Source organism: Lolium perenne, chromosome 3, assembly GCF_019359855.2.
Source record: "Lolium perenne isolate Kyuss_39 chromosome 3, Kyuss_2.0, whole genome shotgun sequence".
In the NCBI taxonomy this organism is placed as follows: domain Eukaryota; kingdom Viridiplantae; phylum Streptophyta; class Magnoliopsida; order Poales; family Poaceae; genus Lolium; species Lolium perenne.
Genome location: NC_067246.2, coordinates 87,845,385 through 87,862,204, shown reverse-complemented (window position 1 = coordinate 87,862,204; position 16,820 = coordinate 87,845,385).

Below are 16,820 nucleotides of genomic sequence, written 5' to 3'. Positions count from 1 at the left end.
CTCAAAAGAGTTTATGTATATACTCTGTACTTCCTTCAAAAGAACACCGATGGGTGATAGATCATAGGTCTTCTTCTTCAGGGCTGAAACCAAAGTCTGTGAATCAGACTAAAAAATCACACGGTTCAGACCTAGAGCAGCCGCTCCTTCCGATGCCGCAACACAAGCTTCAGCTTCAGCTTGTAGCGAATCTCGTAGGATCTTTAATTGTCTAGCGACTGCTGCGACAAACTCCCCAGCATCTGATCGCACGACAAAACCCCAGGCACCCGCTCCCGATGGAGGAAGTACTACTTAAGCTATCAACACGAGAGACACGACATCCGGTTCGATCATCGAATGACTCTGCTTCTGAACCCCTTTCTCTCTGTATGTCATCTCTCTTCTCAGAACATGTATCCGAATTCGTGAGACGGTTCCTGTGTTCCAGTTTGGATTCGTGAGAGATCTCAGAGCATCTCCAATAGAGGCGCAATAATGTGGGCGCTGTAAAACCAATTTCACGCGCGCTGTAAACATTTAGCGCGCGCTGCACCGAAAACCCCTCCACCGGACGCGCTATTTCGCAGCGCGGGTGGTCCGCTGAAAATACAGCGCTAGAAACACATTTTGATTCAAACTAGTACAAATAGAAGATCTACAGCGCCGGAAAAACATTGAAAATACATAGATAAATAAAAACAGTCTACTCATCGTCGTGGTCAGACGTCGTCGCAGTCCAAATGTTGTCCCAGCGCGGGTTATTTTCGCCCCAGGTCGTGTTCGGGTTCTCGAGCTCGAACTCGGCGATGGCGCGGTGGCGGAGCCTGGCGGACCTACGCTGCGCCCTGTGGTCCGCGAAGAACGCCTCCGTGTTCTCGACGTCGCTGGGGAAATGCTCCCTCCACTGGCGCATCAGCTCCTCGTCGCGCTCGGCGATGGCGATGCAGCGCTGCGCTTGGCGGTGGCGGCGGCGATCCTCTTCGCTGACGAGGCGCGGCGCGAGCGCCAGAAACTTGGCCTCCACCAGCGACTCGACGTCCTGGATGTTGAGGTCGCGCCGCTGCCGCCGGAATCGCCACGCGGCCTGCGCGCCCCGCCAGCTCCGGCGTGGTGAAGGTGCCGAGGGTGACGCGGAAGCCGCCGCCGCAAATCTTCGCCTAGAACGTCCCATTAGGACGCGCTCGGACGCCGCGGAAGCCCAACGATCCGCAGCGGCGCGGCGGCATCTTGGCGACAGACGAGCGGAGGCGGCGGCGAGGAAGAGCAGCGGTGACGCGTGGCGCGGGGAAGCGGCGGGGCGAGGCGGAACGTTCTGTGGCGGTTGGTGCGCGCGTTATAGCGCGCACGCGAAGCGACGCGCCAAGTTTGCCGCTCGGGATGCCGCGATAGCGAGCGGGATAAATTTTGTTTCGCGCGCGGGTTTGGCGCGTCCACTGGAGGCACGCGGGAGGGTGCGCACGGCAAAAGACGGTTGAAACGCAATGACGCATCCGTTTCGCGCCTCTGTTAGAGATGCTCTTACAAAAGTGATCATCAGCCAAGGTTAGAAGCTCAGCCCTCTCTGGAACTGCTCTAGCACATATCTTCTCAACCTAGAGGAAGACTTAAACTAGCGCTCAAGTATATCAATTCGCATTTCCTGAGAACCAACCCAACCTGATTGGTTGGTTAGGAGGGTGGTTGTACCCCCAGCCCACCAGAGTTCAAATCCCAGGTTTGACATCTGTGTGTCTCATAAAGGCGGAATATTCATTCAGTGGGAGGCGACGTTCCCGTCGACAGCGAGGCGCCTGTGGTGACTTCGTCAATTTCAAGATCCAATCTGCGGGTTCAGTCTTCCGGAGGTGCTCATAGGGGTAGGGTGTGCGTGTGTGCGTTCTTGGGTGAGTGTATGCGCGTGTATGTGAGCGCCTGCGTTTGTACTGTGTTTCTCAAAAAAAAAAAAAAAACGCATTTCCTAATACATTCTGCCACTTTCAATCAGATCTCAACTGTTTCTACTTCATAGTTTCCGCCGCATTGCATGTTTTTGTTGCTCCTCGAAACAGCCTTTCGCTTTATAAATAAAGCCAACACGTCTGAACGATACAAAGGTTGAAGTAACCCTCTTACAAAGAAGATCTCGAGATAGTCAGACAATAGAAATCACACCGAAAATGCCAAGAAGAAAAAAAAAAACAAGAAAGTCTGAACTCCGAAGCGTTAGAGCACGTAAGCTCCACGACAACGCCCTTATCAGGGTAATGACGGAAAGCGTCGCCGCCGCTGTGTCCAAAAGGACATTGGTTTTCACATGTAACCCTAACACAGAAAGGAGCACCACGACGACGTCGGAAGGCGCCACCCGCGAGTGTCGCCGCGTCGGTGCCGAAGCACAAAGCTTTCACTCGGTAACTCCCTGTGTCACCAAGAGAGCCAAAGGGCACAGGAGCAGACATCCAACTCCAGATCTAGGCACTGCCATGCGCCCAAGCCACCCGCCGTTGCACCCATTGCCGCCCACACACACCAATCAATGCACCCACCACAGGGAGGTCCTATACATCGCTTTAAGCGATTGTTCTGCACAACATCGCTTAAGGACACACCACCTCGGCCGGGCTCATGTATCTCCCATGCTTGTACGAGCTACCTCGTTCCGTCGTTCGGATGGAACCATCGCTAGTTCTGGTGGTTTTTTATTTAGAAAAATATTCACGTTTTGAATAAATATTTGAATTTGAAAACTGTTTAAGTTTTGAAAAAAAGTTCAAATCCAAAAAAAAGTTCAAAGTAGAAACTGTTCAGATTTGAAAAATATTCAAACGACAAAATGTTCAGATTTTAAAAAATGTTCAACTTCAAAAAATGTTCAAACTAAAAATTGTTCCGAATTAAAAAAACGTTTAAATCTTCAAAATTTTCAAATAGAAAAATTGTTTTATTTTTAAAATAGTGCAGATCTTAAAATGTTCAAATTTAAAATTTGGTAGGTTTTCAAAAAAATGTTCAATTTAAAATAAAGAATTTTAAAATCAAACAAATTTGAAATTTGAATAGATTTGTATTTGAAAACCACAAAGGGTACAACACGCCACAAAGGGTACAACACGCCACAAAGGCAACAAGGCTACAAAGGTTACTACGCCACAAAGACGATAAGGCCACAATTGCAACAAGGCCACAAAAGGCTACCACGCCACAAAGGCGATAAGACCACGAAGGAACAACACCACTAAGAGCAACTCTAACAGAGCCCGTAAATCCCGCCGGAACCGAACTTTTCCGGCGGATTTACGGGTTCGGGCCGAAACTGGCGCAGAACAGCGCCCGAAAAAGTGGGCCGGCCCGAATACGGAGTTCAGGGGCCCGAACTTTTCCCCGCACGGCCCCTATTAAAAGGGGTCGCGGAGGGGGGTTCGGTTCGCAAACCCTACTCCCCTCCGCCGTCTCCTCTCCCTCCGTCGCCGCCAGACCTCCGCTCCGACGAGCAATCAACGGCGGAACAGCCACCAATCACCCACCCACCACCGCGCGATGGCCTCCTGTGGAGGAGCCGCAGGTTTGGGTGGCGGCGATTCGCCGCCGCGTCCGCCGTTCTTCCGCAGCGAGGCGGAGCGGCGGAAGTGGAACCGCAGCGAGGGCGCGTGCAAGCGTAGCGCTCGCCGGTGGACCAACTGGGGGCTCACGCCCCCAGGGAAGCTCGCCCGCTACGGCAACCAGGCGGAGAGCTCCTCCTCCGGGCAGTCCAGCCGCGCTCCGCGGCTGCCCGTGGCGCCGAGCGACGAGGAGGACGGCCTCGTCCCGGCGCGCTCTCCAACCTTGTCGGCCGGGGACTACGTCCACGGTAGCGACGAGGAGGACGTGGTGATGGCGCAGACGATCGCCATCAGCGAGGCGGAGGCGAGGGCCCGCTTCCGCTGTGAAGAAGCCGACACCGTCCGCCAGGTACGGGCGTACGAGGCGGCCCGCCGGGAGGCCTGCGTCCGCAAGGTCAAGCTCGAAATAGTCGAGCTTGACAGGGACGAGGCGTGAAGACTTCACGCCGCCGACCATCTCCGCCAGCACCGGCACCGCCGCGCGCGCCATAGCTAGTAGGCCGCATTTTTCTCATTTTAGCTAGGTTTAGGTTGCCGGTGTACTAGTATAATGTCAATTCCCCGCAGTATGTATGTATCGATGCGCAATTGACGCATCTATTTCATGTATGAACTATGATCATCGCCTTCAACTTACCCGCGCCAATTCGAATTCCAGTTTTCAGTTTCGTTTTACGAGTTCTATTCTGCGGCACAGCGAAATTGGACAGAACTTGCGTTTTCGGTGAACTGAACTCGCACTCTTCAGTTTGCGTTTTTTCAGTCTCTGCTAGAGATTCTCTAAGGTCAATAAGCCCTCTAGGGAACTCACGTGAACTCACACGAGACTGAAACCCCAGAGAGAACTCAAACCAATGAACCTAATGCAATGGCTAAGAACACCACTAAGATGCCCAAGTTCTTCTCTCCCAAATTCCAATAAAGCTATAAAAGTTATTGTGGGAATAAGGGAGGAATAACAAATAGGAGGAGGAACATCAAATTATTCCAAGATCTAGATCTAGCAAGATCCCCTCACTTGGAGAGGGATTCACTTGGTGGAGCACTAGATCTAGATCTCCATTCTCCTTTCCCCCCAAAAGATGCAACAAATAGTGGGGGGATCAGGAGGGGGATCAAGCTCTTCAAGGTCAGGAATGGAGGAGAGAGAATAGATGGAAAGAACTAGCTTGGACGAAGGTGGAAGAGAGGTATAAATAGGGGCCCAGAAATATAGCTGTTGGGGGCTGGAAAAGCGGCCAGAAACGCGCAAAACCTGTACTTCCGCTTGTTGAACCGCTACTACCGTTTGCACGGAAAAGACAGATAGAAAATATGCGAAAAACAACTTTTGGGCCGTTACTACCGTCCTATGGGCCGGTACTACCGCCCATGTAAAATCAACAGTAAATCAGAACAGGAAACAAGCCTGGAGGGACTTGGGCTGAGGGAGATGGAGATGGGCCAGACGTGGGGAGCGGCGGCGGCCCAGCAGCAGCGCTGGAGGGAGCAAAGCGAGCGGCGCGCGACGTCAAAGCCAGCGGCTTTTCCTATTCATCACTCACGTGGTTTGATCCGCGGGAGTGTTTGGGCCGCGGCCCATTAACATGCAGGACCCTGTAGGCCTCGATTTTTTCCGGTTTTCCTCGAGTTTTTTTCTTGGTTTTTCTTGGGGTTCGGTTTTCTTTCGGTATTTGTTCGGTTTTTTTTTGAATTTTTTTCTTTTGTTTTTTCTTTTTTAACAAATTCTAAAGTGGAGCAAAATTTAAAGTTAAGCAGATTTCAAATTTGAACAATTTCAAAGTAAGTAAATTTTTAATCTTAGCAAATTTCAAATCTGAGCAAATTTCGAATCTAGGCAATTTTTAAATCTAAGCAAATTTCGAATCTGGACAAATTTGAAATCTAAGCAAATTTTCGAATCTGGAAATTTTGTAAATATCGAACTAATGGGCCAGGCCCATTGACAGTTTCTGTAGGGATTCGTTGCATAGAAAACAAAAACTTTCCTACCGCGAGAACGCAATCCAAGCCAAGATGCAATCTAAAAGACGGGAGCAACGAGGGGATGATCGAGACTCACCCTTGAAGATTTCCAAAGCCTATAAGAGTAGGCTCTTATTGCTGCGGTAGACGATCACTTGCCGCTTGCAAAAGCGCGTAGAAGATCTTGATCACGGTGCCACGATCGGGCAGCACCTCCGTACTCGGTCACACGTTCGGTGTTGATGAAGACAACGTCCTTATCCCCGTTCCAGCGTGCAGCGGAAGTAGTAGCTTCTCCTTGAATCCGGCAGCACGACGGCGTGGTGGCGGTGGCGATGGAGAACTCCGGCGGAGCTTCGCTAAGCGTGCGGGAGAGGTGGAGGAGAGGGGGGCGGCTAGGGTTTGGGAGAGGGGTGGCCGGCCACTAAGGGGGTGCGGCCAAGCTATGGCTTGTGGTGGCCGGCCCCCTCCCCTATGCCCCTCATTATATAGGTGGATCCCCAAGTGTTGGACTACAAGTCTTCGATAAGACCCCAACACAAGAACCTTCCATGTAGTAGGGAAACCTACCCAAGGTGGGACTCCCACCTCAAGTGGGATTCCCCCTTACATGTGGGAGGGTGGCCGGCCTCCTTAGGTGGAGTCCACCTTGGACTCCCCCCTCTAGGGTTGGCTGGCCATGGGGAGGTGGAGTCCCTCCGGGACTCCTCCTTCCTTAGTGATTCCTTCCGGACTTTTCTAGAACCTTCTAGAACCTTCCGTAAAATTACCGGATCATTTTCAAACTTATAAAATGACTTCCTATATATGAATCTTATTCTCCGGACCATTCCGGAACTCCTCGTGATGTCCAGGATCCCATCCGAGACTTCGAACAATACTTCGAACTCCATTCCATATTCAAGTTCTACCATTTCAACATCAAACCTTAAGTGTGTCACCCTACGGTTCGCGAACTATGTGGACATGGTTGAGTACTCTCTCCGACCAATAACCAATAGCGGGATCTGGAGATCCATAATGGCTCCCACATATTCAACGATGACTTAGTGATCGAATGAACCATTCACATACGATACCAATTCCCTTTGTCACGCGATATTTTACTTGTCCGAGGTTTGATCATCGGTATGACTCTATACCTTGTTCAACCTCGTCTCCTGACAAGTACTCTTTACTCGTACCGTGGTATGTGGTCTCTTATGAACTTATTCATATGCTTGCAAGACATTAGACGACATTCCACCGAGAGGGCCCAGTGTATATCTATCCGTCATCGGGATGGACAAATCCCACCGTTGATCCATATGCCTCAACTCATACTTTCCGGATACTTAATCTCACCTTTATAACCACCCATTTACGCTGTGGCGTTTGATGTAATCAAAGTACCTTTCCGATATAAGTGATTTACATGATCTCATGGTCATAAGGACTAGGTAACTATGTATCGAAAGCTTATAGCAAATAACTTAATGACGTGATCATATGCTACGCTTAATTGGGTGTGTCCATCATATCATTCATATAATGATATAACCTTGTTATTAATAACATCCAATATTCATGATTATGAAACTAATCATCTATTATCAACAAGCTAGTTAAGAGGCTTACTAGGGACTCTTTGTTGTTTACACTAGATGATACCCCGCGCGTTGCTGCGGGAAGTTTAGCGAAACAACTATTTCAACTATACATAACTTATAATATATCAACGTAAAAATGCGTTTTTTAGTTCTCTCTGAACCGTAATTTCCAGTCAGCTTGCACAAAATTGAAAGAACATCTGATATTTACTACAGAATGATTTGTGTCGTTGTAGTATGCTTTATTCCTGGACAATGAAATCGCCATACTCATTTGTTTCGACACGTTTTTGCTTGAGCAATAATTCATATCAAACCATTACATGTAGCAGAACTGAGTGTAATTTATAAATGTGAATGCCAAAAGCGATAATTTGTATAGGTATACATCTCCTTTGCAGAACACATACGTAATCTGCTATACATGATTACACTGTACGCTTCTTGACGGATACAAATTCCATGCATCCATAGTCTAAGATGGATATAAGGACATTAATTAACAATACCAGAACGTGTGGTATTTTCCTTGGGGGTGGTTTCTTTTCTTGCGATACGATGTGAGTTCGAGGGAAATCGTAGCAAGATACACATCTATTTTGCCCTTTCCTGGAAAAAGTTAACAGAAGAGTTACCACCATGTAAAACACAATGAGAAGTAACTACGAGTGAAGAAAGTTTTTTGATTTGCACGTGAATATTATAATAAATGAATCTTTAGAGGAATATGCTTAAAAATGACAATTAGTGCTGAGTCTACAAAATTGTAAAGAATGCCATTTGCATAACCAAACTCACACCTTGGCAATTTGTGCTGAATCCTATCAACTGATTGAATAATCCTCCGGGAGCAAACCATTTCCTCTGACCTTCCCAAGAGGCAAAGACAAACCGGCACATCAATGCAATCCAGTCATACTTGTGTTGGTAGTACATATGCAAATGAAATGCCTATTTGCTGAAGGCAGCACTGTCTAGAATGTAGAGAGGATTGCTCATGGCTGGACATGCATCATGGTATATCTTGGAGCAAGAAACGATGGCAGCACACTGGCTAATGGAGATTGAGCAGTCATATATATAGAGAGGGGTAGAAGAATTCGAGCGCAAAGAGATTAGCAGAGAATAGGACACCGGGTAGAAGAATGGACGAGACTATTAATTGTTCAGTTTTTAAAATCAATGGTGGGAGTGTTTCAGTTTCCAATACATCAATGCTTAGTGTAAGTGGAGAAGATGAAGAGTGAAGTGAAGAAGCGCTGGAGACCACGGTCCATAGACAAACACTTGAGCTGCTGATGTGTATAAATGACATGGACCAATTAGAGGCTTGCTGATGTGTATAGCCTGCATGTAGAGAGAAATAATGTAGTGGGGGTCTCCTATTTAGAGATAGAAGATATCACACATGTATCAATGTTTCGGTTAATACAATTATAGCATGGTATATAAACATTTATCATAAACATAAAGATATATAATAACCACTTTTATTATTGCCTCTTGGGCATATCTCCAACAGTCTTCCACTTGCACTAGAGTTAATAATCTAGTTTACATTTGTAAAGATATAACACCTTGGCCTTCTGGTGCTTTATCATGTTTTGCTCACGGGAAAGGTTTTAGTCAACGGATCTGACGTGCTCAGAAACGTATGTATTTTGTAATTCATTTGCGTCTCAACGCATTACTCATTTCCAAATGAGTCGGCATTAAATATGTTTGATCTTCTGGTGGAACCTTAATTCCGCGGTCTGAAATATGTCACTAATATTGTCACACACAATATAGCTTCAAAGTTCTGACACTATCGGAACTACACCAAGTTCTCAAAGAACTTCTCGACTTAACATTCTTAATCATTGTCAAAACAATGACATACTCTGCCTTCTTCTGTAGAATCCGTCACAATATTTAGAACTCTTCTAAATCTAGCATAGACAACTTCTAGCTCATTGTGCTACCTTTTAAACAACACTTAGTCTAATTAAAATTTGAGTTTCATTTTTATATGTGACCAAACAAATATTGGTGCAACACCTTACAGCGATTTGTTTGTCATTACCCCATATAAAACTATATATGTATCCTTGGTTCTTCTAAAGCACACAGGGATATTCTTACTGTTTGTCCAATGATCATCACATGAATCATTCTGGTATATGCTCCTAATTTTTTAGGGCACAGGACATCTGATTGTGTACATATTATCCGTGATCCATAATCACTCATGTGTTTTTACTCATAGAGTGTCAAATACACTCAAGTCTTGTTAAACCTTCACATGAAAAGAACACCTTCTTAATATTTCTATATTGAACTACTTCAATATCCATTCTATGTACTTTGACTTAAACTTATTATGTATTCCAATCTATCTTCATAGATCTTGACACTAAATATGTTTAAGTCCATATTCTTTCATTGAAGTTAATTTCTCAATGAAACTTTTTATAATCAAGTATATAATTACATTATTTATAACCAACTATATGTCATCTACATAAAGTATTATAAATATGTCTCAGCGCTCCCACTTAGTTTCTTGCAAATGCAAGTGGTAGAATCTAGGGTTCTACCAGGACGGGGGCGTAGATTGTAGGGGTGGAAGTGCTGCGAGCGAGAGGAAGAGAGGCGGCGTCGGCGGCAGGGCGCCGTCGCGGGCGCGTGGGAAGGCGGCAGCTAGGGTTTGGGGCGGCGCGGACAGGAGAAGGCCGACTCCTCTGGGAGTCGGCAATAATGATATTGATTATTGCTTGATCGATATAGTCTATTACAACTTGTATTTATAAGAGAACTACAAAACCCTAATCTGCTAACTGGGATAAGCCCCTAACTAAGCCTGGCCGGTTGGTCCAGTGGGCCCCCTCCGGCGGTAGACCAGGCCGGTCATAACATCTCTCCCCGCCTGCGCAAACAGCTCGTCCTCGAGCTGGTAGTCTGGATAATGCTGCTGGAACGCCTCGCGCGGTTCCCATGTCGCCTCTTCCTCGGACAGGCCCTCCCACTGCACCAACAAGTGCCAAACATCACGACGTTGCTGAGCGCGGAGCACCTTGGCCGGGCTGGGCAGCAGACGACCCTCGGCCATCGGCGGAAGTGGTGGAGTGGCCACCGGCTGAGCACCGCGATAGGGCTTCAGAAGTCCCACGTGGAAGATGCGTGAATGCGGGCCCCCTCAGGCAATTGAAGTCTGTACGCCATGGTCCCAATCCGCTCGACGATGACGAAGGGTCCCGCATAGCGCGGACCAAGTTTGCGCTTGGCACGCGGGTCAAGGGACTGGTGAGAGCGGTGCAACAGGCGAAGCCACACCCAGTCACCCACTGCGTACTCAACCTCGCGGTGACGCCCGTCATAGTAGTGCTTGGCGACCTGCTGAGCTTGGACAAGACGCTGCCGCACCTCGGCCAACATCTCGTCGCGGGCGCGGATGAGCTCGCCAGCTGCCTCCGTCCGCGCCGTCGCTGGATCCACCGGTAGAATAGGTGGTGGTGGTCGACCGTAGACCACCTCGAATGGCGTAGCGCGCAGGGCGGAGTGGTAGGAGGTGTTGTAGCAGTACTCCGCACATGCAAGCCAATCCACCCAAGCGCGAGGACGATCGCCTGTAACACAGCGCAAATACATGGCGATCACCTTATTGACCACCTCGGACTGGCCGTCCTTCTGAGGGTGGAACACCGTGCTGAACCGGAGTTGGACCCCGGCCATGCGGAAGAGGTCCCGCCACACGTGCCCCGTGAACACCGGATCCCGGTCACATACGATGGACGAGGGAAACCCGTGTAGGCGGACGGTACCGTCGAAGAAGGCGCGGGCCACGGACGATGCCGTGTAGGGATGGCCAAGCGCGATGAAGTGGGCGTACTTGGAGAAGCGGTCAACCACCGTGAGGATGACAGACTTGCCGCCCACCTTCGGAAGTCCCTCGATGAAGTCCATGGAGATGTCGGCCCACACCTGCGAAGGAACGTCAAGCGGCTGCAAGACGCCAGCTGGGCGCAAAGTCTCCGTCTTGTTGCGCTGGCACGTCTCACACGAACGCACCCAATCATGGACCATGGCTCGATCGCCAGGGATGTAGAAGTCCGCGCGCAGACGGTGGAGGGTCTTCTGGACACCCTCATGACCCGCGGAATGCGCCAAGAGCAGCACCTGGTGGCGTAGGTCATCGTGGTCGGGAACGAACACGCAGCGCCCGTGGAGGAGAAGACCGTCGATGCCGCGCCAGGGGTCGTCCAGCTCGCCCGCGTCGAGCTGCTGCTGCAGACGCTGGGCGTCCGGGGCGGACACAGTTGCCTGGCGGATGCGGTCGAAGAGGGCGAAGGAGGGCCCCGAGCGGATGCATAGCAGGCGTCCGTCCGAGACTCCCTCAGTAGCGTCGGGATAGGCGTCGCGGCGAGACAAGGCGTCGGCCACAGTGTTGAGGCGCCCCGGACGGTACTCCACCGTGAAGTCGAAGCCAAACAGCTTGCTGATCCACTGGTGCTGGGGCACCGTCGACAGCCGCTGGTCCAAGAGGAACTTAAGGTTGTAGTGGTCCGTACGTACGCGGAACGAGCGCCCCCATAGGTAGGGACGCCAGTGGCGGACGGCCTGAACCAAGCCAATGAGTTCCTGCTCGTACGCCGCAAGCTTGAGGTGGCGTGCAGCAAACGGCCGGCTGAAGTAGGCGAGCGGCCCGTCACCCTGGTGAAGGACGGCGCCGAACCCCGCCCCGGAGGCGTCGCAGTCGACGATGAACGGCTTGTCGAAGTCCGGCATCTGGAGGACGGGGCCCGTCGTCAGGGCCCCCTTGAGGGCCTCGAAAGCAGCGGTAGCCTCATCATCCCAAGCGAAGGCCTCGTGCCGCAGCAGGCGCGTGAGTGGCGACGCGATGAGGCCAAAATCCCGGATGAACTTCCGGTAGTAGCCGACGAGGCCCAGGAACCCGCGGAGGGCGCGTGGTGAACGCGGCGTCGGCCAGGCGGCGACAGCCGCCACCTTGTCCGCATCCATCGCCACCCCATCGGTGGAGATGACGTGACCGAGATAGGCCACCGAGGTCGTCGCAAACGAGCACTTCGAGCGCTTGAGGTGAAGTCGATGCGCTCGAAGCTCGTTGAAGACGATGGCGACATGCTGCAGGTGCTCCGCCCATGATGCGTTGTAGATCAATATATCATCGAAAAAAACCAGCACAAAACAGCGTAAGTATGGGCGAAGGACATCATTCATCAGGGCCTGGAAGGTCGCGGGCGCGTTGGTGAGGCCGAAAGGCATCACCACGAACTCGAAGTGGCCATGGTGTGTCCGGAATGACGTCTTGGCGATGTCCTCCGGGTGCATGCGCACCTGATGATAGCGTGAGCGGAGGTCGAGCTTGGTGAAGAACCGCGCGCCGTGGAGCTCGTCAAACAGCTCGTCGATCACCGGAATCGGGAACTTGTCCTTGAGCGTGAGGGCGTTGAGGGCGCGGTAGTCGATGCAGAAGCGCCACGTGCCATCCGACTTGCGCACCAACAGCACCGGCGCGGAGAACGGGGACGTGGAGATCCTGATGATGCCCGCCGCCAACATGAGTGCGCACTGGCGCTCCAGCTCGTCCTTCTGCAGCTGGGGGTAGCGGTATGGGCGTACCGCCACTGGCGCCGACCCCGGGAGCAGGTGGATGCGATGGTCACACGCTCGTGGGGGCGGCAGGCCCTGCAGCTCCTCGAAGATGTCGCCGTGCTGCTGCAGGAGGTGCGTCAGGAGGGGGTGCTCGGCGTCGTCGGCCCCGGAGACGAGCTGCAGCTGCGGTGCGGGGGAGGTACCCCCGAGGCCCTCCCAGTGAATGTGGCGTCCCTGGCGCCAGAAGGTCATCGTCAGGGCGTCGAAGTCCCAAAGGATGGGACCGAGCGTCCGCAGAAAGTCGACGCCAAGGATGAAGTCGAAGCAGCCCAAGTCGATGCCGGCGCACGTGATGACAAAGTGCTCGTCCCCGATGGTGAGGGGGACGTGCTGGACCACCCCATGGCAGTGAAGGCGGTCACCGTTGGCCACGGTCACGCGGAGGGTATCCCCACCCGTCGGCTGTAGTGCGAGGCGGCGCATAGTGGCGGCGGGGAGAAAGTTATGCGTAGACCCCGTGTCCAGTAGCGCCACCAAAGGCTCGCCCTGGATAGTGACCGCAAGCAGCATCTTCCGCTCGTGGTGGATGCCGGCGAGCGCGTGTAGAGAAACGACGAAGGCCGTGGCAGCCGCGTCGGTTGGCCCGGTCGTCTCGGACGCCGCGGCAACCGGCCCGGTCATCGGGTCGCCCTCCTCCACGTCGACTGTCTCCAGGTAGAAGAGGCGAGGGCACACGTGACCGGGCGTATATGGGTCGTCGCAGTTGAAGCAGAGTCCCAGGCGGCGGCGTTCGAGCTGCTCCGCCGGGGTGAGGTGGCGGAACGTGCGCGTAGCCGCGGGGGTGGGCCCGGTCGGTCCAGGTGGGGCGGGGCGGGTGGCAGCCGCGGCCGTAGGAGGAGGCCGGGCAGCGTGGGTGCCGCGGGGCAGGGGCGCCTGCTGAACCGCCTGGGCGCGACGCTCATAAGTGCGCGCGTAGTGCATCGCCGTCTGGAGGTCCTGCGGGGCCTGTAGCTCGACATCCACGCGGATGTGGTCCGGGAGGCCGCCAATGAAGAGCTCGGCGCGCTGTTGGCCCATCACGCCGGGCGCATGGCATGCGAGGGCCTGGAAGCGGTCGGCGAAGTCCTGCACCGTGGTTGTGAACGCCAAACGCCCAAGTTCCGCCAAGCGGCTGCCGCGGATCGGAAGGCCGAAGCGGAGAAGGCAGAGCTCACGGAACCGGTCCCATGGAGGCATGCCACCCTCGTCCTGCTCCAGGGAATAGTACCACGTCTGGGCGGCGCCGCGGAGGTGGTACGAGGCGAGCCACGTCCGGTCCGAAGCCAGGGTACGATGTCCCCGAAAGAACTGCTCGCACTGGTTGAGCCAGTTGAGGGGGTCCTCGACGCCATCATACGTGGCGAATTCCAGCTTGGCGTAGCGTGGGGGAGCGAGGCCGGTGGCGCCCTGGGCGGGGTACTCCGCGCGACCAGCGGAGGGCTCGGCGAAGCGTGCGTGCGGCGGGTCCGGAAAGGACGGGCGCGGAGGGTCCCCGGCGGCGGTGTAGACGGGGGGAAGGCGCCGGTGCGGCCGAGTAGACGGGCGGGGGCTCCGTCGCGGTCACCCACGCCGGAAGTCGGGAGGGTGACGGCGGAATCTGTACCCGCTGGATGGGCACGCCCTGGGGCAGCGAGGCGGGGCCCGCGCTGGGGGCCGGCTGCCATGATGCCCACGGCGGCGGCGGCGAGGCCGGGGGCGAAACAGGCGCGCCCTGGCCGGTTAGGGCTGCCGGCGCGGCCGGGTAGGCGGCGAGGGGCAGCGGCAGGGGCGGCGTGGTCATCCCCTGCGTACCAATGAGGTACATGCGGATGCCCTGGACGGCGGTGGCGAGGTCGCGGATGGCCTTGCTGCGAGAGGAGGGGGCGGCGCCGGCGGCATCCGCCGTGGCGCCGTGTCGCCCGTGGAGGGCGGCGGCAGGTGCGCAGCGGCGGAGGAGGCCGGCGGCGTCTCGGAGGCGGCGGCGGTGGTGGCGGTGGGCTGGCTCGAAGACATGATCGTAACTGAGGTCTCTGATACCAAATTGGTAGAATCTAGGGTTCTACCAGGACGGGGGCGTTGATTGTAGGGGTGGAAGTGCTGCGAGCGAGAGGAAGAGAGGCGGCGCCGTCGCGGGCACGTGGGAAGGCGGCGGCTAGGGTTTGGGGCGGCGCGGACAGGAGAAGGCACGTATAGCCATTTTAACGGAGTCAGGGCCCATCATAACTTCTTTGTTTGTAGTTGGTTTTATCATTGTTCAAAATCAATCCTTTGTCCATAAATCATTTATTTGATTACAAAGTAAACCATACCTACAAGGTTCAATATGTACTTCGATCTTCATGGCTAAAACACTTTGTAGTCATGGAAGCCATGATCGTCGTGACCGCTTCCGGAACCAATTTCCGATGCTGCGCTACTCTGATCATTATGCTCAGGTTCATAAACCTTATCAAGTTCTATTGTCCTCCCACTCAAATACTTCGCTAGAATTTTTTTTATTGGAAATAAGCAAGTAACATTTAACAAACACTTTTGTCTTTTACTTCATAGTGGAAAGAATTCCCTATCAATTCTTTGGGATAACCAACAAAGACAATCATCCGATTTTGGTTATAAATTTTTAGACCAAAATTTAAAGAAAGGACTATTAGGGTTTATACCCATGCCATAACTTGTATGGTGTCATTTCAACGGATCATGATGATACTCTATTTAGTGTAAAAGAGGTAGTCTCTAAAGCATAATCCACAAAAATATAATGACATTTAATATTTTATCTCATCATTGACCCAACAAGGTTTGGATACATCTCTTGGATACTTCATCATCACTATGATACTCCAAGAAACGTAAGTTGTAGAACAATTTCATAACTCTCTTAGATGTTCGCTAAAACTAGTAATTCAAATATTTCCACTATGATCCAATCATAGATATTTGACTTTTCTATTACGATGATTTCCACTTCATGCTGAAATTTATTTGAATCTATTCAAATGTTTCAAACTACTTCCTTATCGAATATATCCACATATATATACTCAATTCATTGTTGGAAGTTTTCATGTAGTGGAAGAATCTCCCGCACACAATTATGCCCAGTGAACCATATACATCATCATGTATGTTTCCACTAAGTTAGTTGCCCGTTCAAATCTTTGCCTATGAACGGTATCTCAGTCATTCCTTTTAGAAGAGATTTGCAAGCGCCAAATGATTCAAAAATCAAATGACTCCAATAATCCATTTTCATGGAGTTTCTTCATGCGTTCCTTTCCAACATGACCTAAATGGCGGTTCCACAAATAAGTGGAATTCAAATCATTTGCCTTACGGCATATTAGCGTCAGTGTTATGTATGTGTGTTTCACCATTAAGATTTATAATAACTTATCCATCGTACATGGAGTAAGGTCATAATTTGAACAACTCATTGTTTTCATTTGACCAGAGCAAAATAACAATTATTAAGTTCTTTATTATAAATTCTAAGGGCTAGATAGAATGCCAACGACGAACATAATAACACTTTATTTTTGTTCCAAACGTGCATTCCTATCATATTCCTTGTCAGTCACTTAGGCCATTGTATTCTTGTATTGCGTTGTTTTGTATGACACTTCATACCAACCAATATGGTACTAATACCCAAGAATTTCATTGTGTGACCTAACTAGGAATAAAACCATAACATGTATATCATTTATATACACCTGAGCTAGACTTTCTAGTCTTTTCTTTCTTTCTGCCAATAATCTTTTGTAGTTTCTCTGTTAGCTTTCCTCATTATTCAGAAAAAACACTTCATCTTTAATAACTTCTAAGTTTGTTGGTCAAATACCAATAATCTTGAGGTTCTTACTTTGAAGTTGATCATCATATGATAAGTGTTCTAGATTTCACTATTAGTAACTTTGTAATATGATGAACAATTTCACTCATAATTTTATCCATCAATTCATGACGTCTTTCTGAGACCATGTCTGTACTTGCTAGGCTCATAAAGTTTAACCTTAGTATTCGTATGTGCAAATCTGGCTTGCACCCGTTGTATGCACACGTAGAATCTATAACACCCGATCATCACGTGATG